A 9,862-nucleotide genomic window follows, 5' to 3' on the forward strand; every position below is an offset into this window, starting at 1 on the left:
CATAACAATATCAAAAGGATGGGGTCAAAGACCTGCCTCTGCCTCCAATCGATCCTCATCTGGATGTCTGTGGTCCTTGATGAGTTTTTTGTTTTGTGTTGTGGTTTTTTCATATAGTGCTGTTTGTTGAGTTTCACTTTTAAGTAATGTTGATAGCTTTCTTTCTCTCTTTTTATATATATATATATAATGTCTTTCTATCCGTATAATACTGTTTTCATGTTTCATTAATTTGACCTTATAAATGTATTCAACATACTCATTTACCAGGAATCAACAGTTGAATCATGTTTTTCTTATGAAAATATGATTTTATGAGTCTCTAAATTTTATTAAGAAAAAATGAGTTATTGATTTTTGAAGCCAAGCTTTTAAAAACTTAGACATGATAATCAGATAATCCAAAAGCCTATTCATACTAAACAGCTTGCACATATTGCATTTGTAAGGTCAGATTTCAAAAACAATAAGTGAAAAATAAAATTGTCCACGCTCTTCCACCATAAGGAGGAACCAATATATATATATATATATATATATATATATATATATATATATATATATAAAGAGACTCACACTTTGGGTGTGAAATGAACGTGCTAAATGGTTTTTTCATTTTATTTTTAAATTCTAACCATACAAAATGTGATCTTTGTACTTGATTTTATAGGGATCAGTTCTTGAAGCATTCAATTCTGACACATGGGTGAGTTTTTTATAAGGTTTATAAAATCATAATTGGAGGATTCCTGTTTAGTACCGCTTAACACCAACTCTTTTTTTAGTCTTTCATCTTATCCTACTATATTTTGATAGATGAGATTTTTCAAAGATGGGCAAAGGCTGAAATTTCCAACGGGACCACCATGGGCATTTGACCAAGATTTTGCATCAGGAACACTACTAAAAGCATGAATGCCCATCCTAGCATCGAGATTCCAAACATGCCCTTATGCACTGAGAAAAGTACGTGAGACTCGTATTAGCCAAACTCATCCTTGGCAAATCGTGATTCAACAACAACAACAACTACGCCTTTATCCCAAAACAATTGGGGTCGGCGATATGAACCAACAAAGAAAATCATTCTGGGTCTTCCACATGAATCCTTCTCCTCCATTCATTTTTATCCAATGCCATGTCCTCGGTGAGGTTCAAAGCATTCATATCCTTTCCTATCACCTCCATCCATGTCTTCCTAAGCCTACCCTGACCTCTTTTAACTAATATATTTTTCTATTTCTCCATCCTTCTAACTGGAGCATCATTAGGCCTTCGTCGAATATGGCAAATCGTGATTAATCAAGAAAAAAGATTGAGCAACCTCAGCTTGCAAACTCCTTAAATCATGATTAATTGGCCCGCTTTATCATTCAGCTGGTGATCCACCCGGCTTTCTTTGAAAATTGGGATCTCCAAATCGCCTGGGAAGCAGATCGAAATTCATGAACAATTTGGTCGATGAATCACCGATCTCGGCTACACTGTGTGCGACCACCTCCCTTTTGTATTTGCACTAAAATTTGGATTTGGTAACTACCAAGTGGTAAGCTAGTTGTTATCATAGTGACAAAAGTTAACAACTGCAAAATATGGCAGTAAAAAACTTGAGAGATTTTGAAAATTTTCAAAAATCTCAGCATTTTTTTTCCGTAAAATCTCAGGAATAAAAGATAAATTAAAATTATAATAAAAAATATAAGAAAATATAAATAAAACATATTTAAAAACAAAAAACTTTAGGATTTTTATGATAAATAGCTGCTAAAAACATAAATATCATGATATTTGTCACAGTTTAAAAATCTAGCAAAAAATTGCTGTTTTAAACTTTAAGGCAAATTCATGCAAGATTTTCATAAATCTCTCGATATTTGTCACTATGGTTGCCACCAAAGTAGGAATTGACAACTAATACTTTTTCAAAATGCATAAACTTACTAGGAGTATCAATTTCCAAACAAAGCCTTGAAACAAAAAGTGACAAACCTCTTTGTACATTTATGTAGTCAAATTGACTACAAATGCATGATTTAATGAAATTTTACAAATTTATGCTAAAGTTTGGTCTAAGGCTTATCCATATATACATGTGTGATATATACGTGTGTGTACAAGGGCCCTTTGTTAGCTGCAATACTTTCAAATTTAGCACCTTCCACGAATTGAGATGCTATCACTTAGCATTACCAATTATGTGGCTTTGTAATAACTAGAGATGCAAATGGGTCATATTTTTTTTACTCGAAGAAACCGCTCCAGACCCAGAGACCTAGTCGCACTGGCTCAACCTGCATTACTTATGGTTTTTATCCATGTCAACCTAAAAATGTAAATAGATTGTATTTAAGCATTACTAAATCCAACTTAATCCAATTTGGCACCTTCCACGAATTGAGATGCTATCACTTAGCAATACCAATTATGTGGCTTTGTAATAACTAGAGATGCAAATGGGTCATGTTTTTTTTACTCGAAGAAACCGCTCCAGACCCAAACACCTAGTCGCACTGGCTCAACCTGTAGTACTTACGGTTTTAGTCCATGTCGGCCTAAAATTGTAAATAGATTGTATTTAAGCATTACTAAATCCAACTTAATCGGTATCGGATGCCGACTATCTTAAAATCTGACATTTATGGGTACATAGGTTTGGATTTTAGTTGGATTCAGATCTTAGTTGGACTGGGATTTGGATTCATATTCAAAACTCGATATCGAATCCAAATCTGATTATTAATCGGATTTAACTTTGATGACGGAAGGGTCTAAATAGATTTGGATTTGGGTTTGATGGACATCCTTAGTAATCAATTCCAAAGATAACAATTATCAATCACATCCAATCTGTAGTAGTGATCACAATCCTAATTCAAATTGATCATTATTGCAATGGAATTATTTGGGAATCTTTTGAAGTGAAAGTCCAAGCCCACAACTCCATGTACAATGAATGACCCATGAGCTTGTCTGGTTGTGTGGGACATGACCTGTTAGCACTCCTAATGTGAATTTTGTACCACCTTAAGCTATCTGCCAAGAATAAAAAAAGTAAAAAAACAAATTATTTTTACCAAAAAGACCTGACAAAAGATTGAAATTTTGTTAAGAAATAGAGTTCTTAAAAATAAAATGGATCTTTTCTTCAAAAAAAAAATAAAAAGATCTGATCCAAATCCATTACATACCAATCTCAGCTTGACAAGAATAGCCCAATGGGTCTTTTCGACCCATATCCAGACAACAGTAATGAGGTTCAAGTTGGAGGTCTGACCATATCATATCTATACCCACCTGCACTATTCCCAGCTCATGCCATTGATGCCTAAGAATAGATATGTAAATGGTTCATATTTGGGTTGGATGTAACCAATACCAGATCTAACTAATCGGAGGTTGGCTAAAAGGATATGGATTCTAATTCAGAGGCCTATGGTGAAAAGCTCATATCAAATTCAGTTTTTTACATGTAATCGGATTGGACATCCATCCATCAAATCCGGATATGCGCCGATACCAAGAAATCAAAATCAAAACCATATCTACATCCTATTTAAATCGGATATAATTTTAGCTTATTAAATTCAACTAAATGGAGTCAGATTTGGACGGGCATCGGATAAGATCCTTTGATATCCGTACCTACAAACTTCTTCAAATTCAACCGAATACAGATAAGAGTCCACAAAATATGGATCCTGACCCGACCCGAACACAGTGGTGTCCCACTAGACTGTTGCAGTCAAACTCCACCAAACTATTAATTAAACTAATTAGTGCTCCCAAACTCCCAAAATCAAACTAATCTTGTCATTATTAGACACACATAAGCATTTAATTACTGTTTGATTATCAAATCAACAATTCTCTCTCTTTCTCTCTCTCTCTCTCTCTCTCTCTCTTCATGGTCAATGGCCGCCGGCCTCTCTTTTGAGACGAGCTACTCCTTTCTCTCTCCCATGAGAAAACCAGGCATCCCATTTCTTCCTGCCTAACCTTTCCCACAAAAAAACCTTGCTTTCTCATGGTGGTCATTCCATGAGGAAGAGGAAGCTCTGATTTTCCTTCTGTTCATCTTCTTCTCCCTTCTTTCTGCAGAGAGAGCAATCCCCACCAACGCCAACACCTAATTTCCTTGTCCTCATCCATCTATTAGGAGAGAAACCCCCCTAATATTCCCACCCATCTTCTGCAGAACCACCACCCACCAAGATAAAACAAACCATGAGTTCTTCGTAAATGAAAAGGAAGAACTCCTAATTCCTCTTCCTATCTATCATCTTCTCCTCCCTTCTGCATAACCATCAGAAGCTAGCTATACCCACATCTTGAAAAAGCCTAAGTTCCTCGTATCATACGTCCATGGAGGAGTGGAAACCATGATTTGACATCTATTCGTCTCCTATCCCTCTTTTCTGCAACACCAACAATCCCAACCACCACAAGAATTCATGATTTATCCATAGCGATTCATCTACGAAGGAGAAGAAGGCCTAATTCTTCAGCCTTCCGTCTTCTCCCCCGTCTTTCTGCAAAACCAACAATCGCCACCATGGTGAAAACCCCATTCTTCCATCATCTTCTTCTCATGTTCCTCGCGGCGTCTGTGTTCCTTCATCGTTTTAGGGCGGAGGACGACGTCCTCTGCCTCAAGGGGTTGAAGCAGTATCTCTCCGACCCCGCGGATAACCTGCTGACGTGGAACTTCAGCAACTCGACGGTCGGCTTCATCTGCAACTTCGCCGGAGTCAGCTGCTGGAACGATCGCGAGAATCGGGTGCTCGAGCTCCACCTGGGCAGCTTGAAGCTCTCCGGCCAGATCTCCGACTCCCTCCGGTACTGCTCCAGCATGACCTCCCTCGACCTCTCGAACAACGATTTCTCCGGCGCCATCCCTCCCGGAATCTGCTCGTGGCTCCCCTACCTCGTCACCCTCGACCTGTCGCAAAATCGCTTCTCCGGCTCGATCCCTCCGGAGCTCGCCGATTGCCGCTTCCTCAACACCCTCGTCCTCAGCGATAACCAGCTATCGGGCCCGATCCCCTACCAGCTCTCTCGCCTCGACCGCCTGAAGAAGTTCCCGGTTGCGAACAACATGCTTTCCGGCGCGATCCCGTCGTCCTTCGCCGGGTTCGATCCTTCCTGGTTCAGTGGCAACAGAAAGCTCTGCGGCCGCCCGCTCGGATCGAAGTGCGGCGGGCTGGGCAGGACTAGCATGATCATCATCATCGCAGCCGGAGTCTTCGGCGCCGGCATCTCGCTGCTGTTCGGATTCTTCATTCGGTGGTGGTACTTCGGTGGCAGGAAGGGAAGGCACGCCGGCGTCGATAGTGGGGGCTACGGCTGGGTGGATAGATTAAGGGCACACAAATTTGTTCATGTGTTCATGTTTCAGAATCCCATCGTCAAGATCAAATTGGCCGATCTGATGGCTGCTACCAACAATTTCGATCCCGAAAACATCATTTTGTCGAGCCGAACCGGCACTTCCTACCGGGCGTATCTGTCCGATGGATCTGCATTGCTGATCAAGCGGCTGCCGAACTGCCCGTTGTCGGAGAAACAGTTCCGGTCTGAGATGGGTAGGCTTGGGCAGCTCAGGCACCCCAATTTGGTGCCGCTGTTGGGCTATTGCATCGTTGAGGAAGAAAGGCTCTTGGTGTATAAACACATGCCCAATGGGACCCTGTGGTCGCTCCTACACGGCAATGGTGTGATGCGTCCGAGCTCGCTCGATTGGGCGATGAGGTTGAAGATTGGCATTGGGGCAGCCAGAGGCCTAGCTTGGCTTCATCATGGCTACCAGCCACCATTCATCCACCAGAACATAAGTTCCGCCATCGTGCTCTTGAACGAGGACTACGAAGCGCGAATTATGGATTTCGGGCTCGCCAGGTTGCTGGCTTCTTCCGACAATAATCTTAGTACATTCATTAATGGTGATTTTGGTGATTTCGGGTATGTCGCGCCTGAGTACTCGAGCACATTGGTTGCTTCATTGAAGGGGGATGTGTATGGATTTGGGGTGCTGCTGTTGGAGTTGGTGACTGGGCAGAAGCCGATGGATGTGTCCAATGCCGATGAAGGATTCAAGGGGAACTTGGTTGATTGGGTGAATCAGCTTGCAGCCGCTGGCCGTCTTAAGGATGCCATTGATAAGTCTTTGTGCGGGAAGGGTCACGACGATGAGATCATGCAGTTCCTCAGGGTCACATTTTCTTGTGTGGCACCCCGACCGAAAGAAAGGGCATCTATGTTTCAGGTCTACCAGTTACTCAAGAGCATGGGCGAGCAGTCTGATTTCTCTGAACATTTTGATGAGTTCCCGATGGTAGTAAACAAGGAGGACGAGGAGCGTCTTGAATAAACTGGCATCCGCAAGTGAAGAAACGAATCATCGGTAGTGAATGAATTCCTCTGATCTTCACTTCAGTGTTGTATTGTTGTATTTGCATGGTATGTTGGATTTTGTAGGATCTTCAAATTTCACTCTTTTCCTAGAATTAATGTACTTTGTGTCAATTCCTTTCTGTGTAATATTCTGAACCTTTTTTGCTTTTCATGAGTTTCATCACGTATGCTTCAAAGAATCTCATGCTATCATTTATGATCAAAACAATTATTATTTTAGCGCTTATTAGGCATTCATTCCACTGTTTGGGCGTGCTAACTGTTCTCCTTACTGTATGCTTGGAAGTCGTTAATTGAGAATATTCTGCAAATTATGCCTCGATTATTTACATGTGGTAAAAATATGTCCCATCTTCCTTTTGATGTGATAACCAAAGTTCCCCCCTCTTTTTGCTTTTCCATTTTAAGTAGGTTTAGTTAGATGGTCGAATTTAATTTGAATAAATGAGAATTTGTGCACAGACAGATAATCTGTTTCAAGCCTTGGACACGTGCACACATGCATATACACATTTTCAGAGGTAGTTTAAGGCTTTTCTTTTGGTGTGAATGAGTTTTAGTATTGATTAAATGGATATGTAGCATCACCTGACAGAAAGGCTCTAATGCTTAACTCCTAATTATGAGACCTGGCGGTTCATGTTAGACTGTGTGGTTGCCCAATAAATTTTCCATGGTTTGTCCACTCTGCAGTTTACTCGTTGCTTCCTAGATTTGAGGCTTTTGTTCCATCTGGTAATTGTTCAGGCTGGTTTTGAATACTGGGGGGTGACTTGTTTTAACACAAAGACCGGTTCCTCTAGCTGCGCTACTCAACCAGCTGGTTCATATATGATTGAAACCAATTGGAAACTCAACTGACTGAGCTTTGTCTTCCAGTGGTTTCAATCTATTTGAAACATGCTGTTGGAAATGGTTGATTATCTATAGAAGGGATAGGTCCATAAAAGTGTGGTTAGAATCCTGTGAGGGAAATAAATGAACATGTAGCGTGCATAACCTTGAAACTGGAAATGATAAGATCTGAACAGTCTGAAAAGGTGAAAATGTTGTTTGGGGTTATGTAAATAGCAACTGCCGTAGGCAAGATGTCAAGGTTAAAGATACGCAAGTGATCACACTAACGTTTGCACAAAGCTGCATATGTTGCTTCTGTTTCTTTCTCCTTTTATTGAATTATCTTCCCTTTCATCAGAACATTATTTACTAAATAGAAAACATGATTGGTTTCTTTATTGCATGGGGGCATGTTCTCTCAGATTAACATCAAACATGAATGGTAAAGCAGGGAGGATTAATTATTTCTGAGGTGTAGATCAAAAGGGAAGAGTACTTTGTAATTGTTGTATCTATTTGAGAAACTTGAATATGCTGAGTCTGATAAAGGGAGGATAGTTGCTCAAGATATACCATTCATCCTTGGAAATTCTGCTTTAGCAGGTCATAGACTGATCAAACCAAAGTCCTGTATGTATGACCATAAAATGAATTTTTCTATGCACTTGCGAGAAATAGTTTCATTGACATGGTAATGTAGTAAAGCTTTGAAGTTTAATGTATTTATTATTATTGTTTGTGTAATTCCCATTCTTTGTCATAATAGGCATCTCATATTTTTTATAAGACGTTTTCTATTGAAAAAGTGCTATGGATGTCTTTCATGAATGTTACTGATGATTTTCCTTTCTGCTAGAAAGCAGCAACCACTAATGATAAGATTGAGGAAGGGTGCCACCATTCTGGATTTCTATAAAGCAGTTGCTATAGTTGCATAAATTGCTAATTTTCCATGAAACTAGCAAAATAGAACACCTCTTTGCATGAGGCTTTAATGGTAAAATATAGGACCTAAAGGTGTAAATATGACTAATACACTTCAAAAGATCATAAAATGTCAAGTAGTCGAAGAAAAAGTGATCTCCAATGGAAAATAACACATATCAAATAAATTTGAAAAACATAGCCATAGTGAGCTACTGATTCTTGATAGGTGGTTGATAACTTGATACAATAGCCTAGATGTCTCTTTTGGGACAGGACTCGATGCCAGGGAAGTGGAGTCCAAGTATGGAGGCAACTACCATTGTATGCTTAAAGAAAAAATCTCAGAAGCAGGTGTACATGGTAACCAACGCATAGCATAGGCCCCGGGGGCAGGGGTCCTAGCCTCAGAGTTTTACGCTGCCGGCACGACAACCGTAGGTATGGCAGGCTGAGCCAGCACGACCAGGTCTTCGTGCTGGGTGCGGTTTCTTCAGGTTATAAATAAAAAAAGTGTACATGGTAAAATAAAATTGATGATGAATGCTCACATGAAATAACTCTTCACGTATCCCAGAAGCAGGTTTTAAGTCATGCAAAATTGTTGTATATAATAGAGTGAAATGTACTGATGCAGACACCCAACAAATTTGTTTTGGAGATTTGCTTCTTATGCTGGTACAACGTTAACTCCTTCATGATGAAATAACAGAACTGCCTGAAGTTATGGCAAGAGCCTAATAGCTAAAGTGACTACAATGATCTGTGGAATACAAGCAAGGGAAATGATAAAGGGAAATTTATTAGTGCTAATAAAACAAAAAAATTTGCTACCTCCATCAGTTGATGTGGAAACAGTAACTTTTTTTTATGAAAAATCTTTCAGTGGAAAAATTGACAGATTTCTGTGGTTATGTTTTTCTGTTTGGTGCAAAATTTGGGATATTGGTGAAACTTGTGAGTCATATTGGTAGGAAAAGCTGTGTGCGGAAGGAAGCTTCTTTATGGTTAGAAACTCTGCATCTTTTATGCCTATGGCAGTATATACGTGCTTGCAGAAAAGTTCAATCCTTTATGTTGAATTTTACACTTAAATGACCGATTGTTCTATTGAGCTAATTTCATCTTCTCAACCGATTGATGTGCTGTGGTGAATTATGTGGAGTTTGACTTACCTGTATAAATCTCATTTACTATCACATCATACCCTTGCCCCAGTTACTTTTTTGCAGCACAGTAGTGTTTACGAACCCTCAAATTGGACAGTGGCAATATATAAGGAATTATACTGATGCTGTATTTTTCAAATGAAACTTGTACCTTCAGCTAATTCATTCTGAGCAACACATGCCCAGGACAGAGTGCACATGCAGGAAAATTCTGTGCTCCTTTCACCATATGGGTCATTGTCAGTTTGCTGGTGGCTTCTAGTGGCTGTTATACTCTTGTCCATCAGATGACAGATGAAACTAGACTGCAGATCTAAGTAGGAAACTAACCAGTTAACCATGTGGGAATTTAGCTTATAGAAGTATCAAATGATGTGGATTACATTTTGAGATTTTTTACCACACAAGCTCTCAAAAGGGTTATCTGCAGAATCTAGTCTCTTGATTCTGTTGATAAGAGAGTTTACCATCATTAGTTAACATTCTAAATTTGTTAATATTAGATAAACTCAGTAATTGAT

General features: G+C 39.6%; 1 pseudogene across 1 annotated transcript; it reads left to right on the forward strand.

Moving 5' to 3' along the window:
- Positions 1-3,925: 3,925 nt before the first annotated feature.
- Positions 3,926-6,632, forward strand: LOC149812770 (putative inactive receptor kinase At1g27190 pseudogene; annotated as a pseudogene). The gene has a single exon (XR_016428325.1). The product of XR_016428325.1 is annotated as a putative inactive receptor kinase At1g27190 pseudogene (transcript).
- Positions 6,633-9,862: the final 3,230 nt, after the last annotated feature.

The sequence above is a fragment of the Nuphar pumila genome, chromosome 16 (assembly GCF_984573655.1).
Source record: "Nuphar pumila chromosome 16, dmNupPumi1.hap1.1, whole genome shotgun sequence".
Lineage (NCBI taxonomy): Eukaryota > Viridiplantae > Streptophyta > Magnoliopsida > Nymphaeales > Nymphaeaceae > Nuphar > Nuphar pumila.